Below are 4,115 nucleotides of genomic sequence, written 5' to 3'. Positions count from 1 at the left end.
AACATAGTAAAGGTGATATACAGCAAGCCTATAGCCAACATCAAACTGAATGGAGAGAAACTTAAAACAATCCCACTGAAATCAGGGGACAAGACAAGGCTGCCCACTCTCTCCATATCTCTTCAACATAGTGCTGGAAGTCCTAGCTAGAGCAATAAGACAGTTGAAGGAGATCAAGGGGATACAGATTGGAAAGAAAGAAGTCAAATTATCAGTATTTGTAGATGATATAGTATACCTGAGTGACCCTAAAAACTCTACCAGGGAACTCCTACAGCTGATAAACACCTTCAGCAAAGTGGCCGGATACAAAATTAACTCAAAAAAATCAGTAGCCCTCATGTATACAAAAGACAAAAGAGCTGAGAAAGAAATTAGAGAAACAACACCATTCACAATAGCCACAAATAGCATAAAGTACCTTGGTGTAACCCTAACCAAGCGAGTCAAAGACTTGTATGAAAAAAATTTCAAGTCTCTGAAGAAAGAATTAGAGGAAGATATGAGAGATGGAAAGATCTTCCATGCTCATGGCTTGGCAGGATTAACATAGTCAAAATGGCCATCTTACCAAAAGCAATCTACAGATTTAATGCAATTCCCATCAAATTGCCAACACAATTCTTTACAGACCTGGAAAGAAAAATTCTCAACTTCGTATGGAATAACAAGAAACCCAGAATTGCTAAAACAATCCTCTACAATAAAAGATCTTCTGGAGGTATCTCCATCCCTGATCTCAAGCTGTACTATAGAGCAACAGTTATAAAAACTGCATGGTACTGGCACAGAAACAGAATGGTGGATCAATGGAATCGAACAGAAGACCCAGAAATAAACCCACACACTTACGGACACCTGATTTTTTAACAAAGATCCGAAAACCATACAATGGAAAAAAGATAGCATCTTCAACAAATGGTGCTGGTCCAAGTGGATGTCTACATGTAGAAAAATGAAAATAAATCCATACTTATCACCCTGCACAAAACTGAAGTCCAAGTGGATCAAAGACCTCAAAATAAAACCAGACACATTAAATCAGCTAGAAAAAAAAGTGGGGAATATCCTAGAACTCATTGGTACAGGAGAAAACTTCCTGAACAGAACACCAACAGCACAGGCTCTAAGAGCAACAATCAATAAATGGGACCTCATGAAATTGAAAAGCTTCTGTAAAGCAAAGGACACCGTCATCAATACAAAGCGACTGCCTACAGATTGGGAATGAATCATCACCAACCCTTTATCTGACAGAGGACTCATATCCAGTATATATAAAAAACTAAAGAAGCTGAAAAGCAGCAAACCAAGTAATCCACTTAAAAAATGGGGAACAGAGCTAAAGAGAGAACTCTCTGTATAGGAATATCGAATGGCAGAAAAGCACTTAAAGAAATGCTCAACCTCATTAGCCATTAGGAAAATGCAAATTAAAACAACCCTGAGATTTCACCTTACACCCATCAGAATGGCCAAGATGAAAAACTCAAGGGACAACACATGCTGGAGAGGTTGTGGAGAAAGGGGAACCCTACTCCACTCTTGATGGGAATGTAAACTGGTACAACCACTCTGGAAATCAATCTGGCTCTTTCTCAGACAACTAGGAATAGCGCTTCCTCGAGATCCAGCCATACCACTCCTAGGCATATACCCAAAAGAGGCTCAAATACACAAAAAGGACATTTGCTCAACCATGTTTGTAGCAGCTTTATTTGTAATTGCCAGAAGCTGGAAACAGCCCAGATGCCCCTCAACTGAAGAATGGATGCAGAAATTGTGGTACATCTATACAATGGAGTATTACTCAGCAATGAAAAATAAGGAAATCATGCAATTTGCAGGTAAATGGTGGGACCTGGAAAGGAACGTCCTGAGTGAGTTTTCCCAGAAGCAAAAAGACACGCATGGTATATACTCACTCATATAAACATACAACATAGAATAAACCCACTAAAATCTGTACATCAAAACAAACTAAGCAAAAGAGAGGACCTTAACTAAAATGTTCAATCCCCATCCTGAAAGGCAAAGAGGATGGACATCAGAAGAAAAATAAAATAGGAAACAACCTTGGAACCTGCTATAGAGGGCCTCTGAAAGCCAGAAGAAAACAGGAAACAACCTTGGCACCTGCCACAGAGGGCCTCTGAAAGCCTCTGCATTATAGACTGTCAAAGCAGGTGCTGAGCCTGATGGCCAACTGATGGGCAGAGTGAATGGAATTTTATGTAAGAAGTGGGAAATAGTAAGAGCTGGAGGGGACGGGAACTCCACAAGGAGAGCAACAGAACAAGAAAATTTGAACACAGGGAATTTCCCAGAGACTCATACTCCAACCAAGGACTATTGGTGGAGATAACCTAGAACCCCTGTACAGATGTAGCCCATGGCAGTTCAGTGTCCAAGTGGGTTACATAGTAATGGGAAGAGGGACTGCCTCTGACATAATCTGATTGGCCTGCTCATTGATCACCTCCCCCTGAGGGGGGAGCAGCCTTACCAGGTCACAGTAGAGGACAATGCAGCCACTTTTGATGAGAACTGATAGACTAAGATCAGAAAGGAGAGGAGAACCTCCCTTATCAGTGGACTTGGGGAGTGGCATGCATGCAGAAAGGGGAGGGAGGGTGGGATCAGGAGGGGAGGAAGGAGGGTCTTTTGGGGGGATACAAAATGAATAAAGTGTAATTAATAAAAAATTAAAAAAAAAAGAGGGAAGATTTGTTTTGCCACTAATGTCAGGGAATTCAGTCCATCACTGATTGTTCTGATTTTCTGAACTGCATTGTAGTGGCAATATAGTGTTATTGTCATTTTCCACTTCGGGGAATATGGAAATGAAGAAACAGCACAGGACACCAGGCTTTGAATGTGTGTGTATAATCATCCATTTTCTCGGATTATGCTTATCCAAATATCCACACTTTCCCTCATTAATTATATCACCTGAGGTCCAAGTGGTTTTACACATAACCCTGCTCATGACATTTCATACTCAAACAAAACAAATGATGTTGAAATAGGGAAGTCTAGAAATATCAAGGATAAGAAAAGCCTGAATAAATAAATGAGAATTCTGCAAGAAAACATACCTGAAGGAGAGGGGGACCTCCCCTATCAGTGGACTTGGAGAGGGGCATACATAAAGAAGGGGAAGGGAAGGTAGGTTTAGGAGGGGAGGAGGGAGGGGGGGGATACAAAGTGAATAAAGTATAATTAATGAAAGTTTAAAAATATGTGAGGCTGAGCAAGCCATGAGAAGTAATCCAGTAAGCAGCAACCTTCAGTGGCCTCTGCATCAGATCCTGCCTCCAGGTTCCTGTGCTATTTGAATCCCTGTCTTCACTTCCTTTGATGATAAAACAGAGATATGGAAGTGTAACCCCAATAAACCTTTCCCTCCAAAAAATAAAGAAAAGGAAAGAAAACATACCTGATGCAGTTTTGGGTCCTGTTAGTTATTCAATAACAACAGAACCTAATATTTGTGAGAGCAATGTTAAGTATTCTCTCAAGTTCCAAAAGGCCAAGGTTGACTATATTATGTGGGTATCTAAAAATGACCCAAACAAGGTCCAAATGACTTTTGAAACCCAGAATAGCAAATGTAAAGATCTTCAATACTTAAGTATAATTTTTCATGTTGAACTAGGTCATGCCATCTCAAAGGAAACACCATTTTCTTCCACCACTGCAGTATGTGTAGGAAATCTAAACAATATGCATGTGGGAAAGAAATTGCTGCAGAAACCCGTACCCCCATCAAATGGTTGTCCCTCATTCAAAGAGAAACTAGAAGGACTGATACCTGAAGGGAAATGATTGGTTCACTACTTGCTAAAGGTTTAAAGTAAGCAATAAGTCCACAACAAAGGCACCAAATTCCACAAAGGAGTGTGGGTGGAGAAAATCAGTCTGTTTCAAACAATACCCATGAGCAGATGAAAGGCCATGTACACTTGGGAAGACAGGGGAACATGGGACTTAGATGAGTAGGGAAAGAGGAGTGTAGTAATTACACTCAACAAGAAATTTGTCACCAAGTGTTATGACTTCCTTCAATATTTGTAACAGAACCAAAGCAATAGGCTTGGTTTCTAAAAAAAAAA

This window comes from Psammomys obesus, unplaced genomic scaffold (genome assembly GCF_907164565.1).
Source record: "Psammomys obesus unplaced genomic scaffold, mPsaObe1.curated_primary_1811, whole genome shotgun sequence".
NCBI lineage: Eukaryota > Metazoa > Chordata > Mammalia > Rodentia > Muridae > Psammomys > Psammomys obesus.
The sequence above is the reverse complement of the archived record's forward strand: the minus strand, read 5'-3'. Positions refer to the sequence as shown.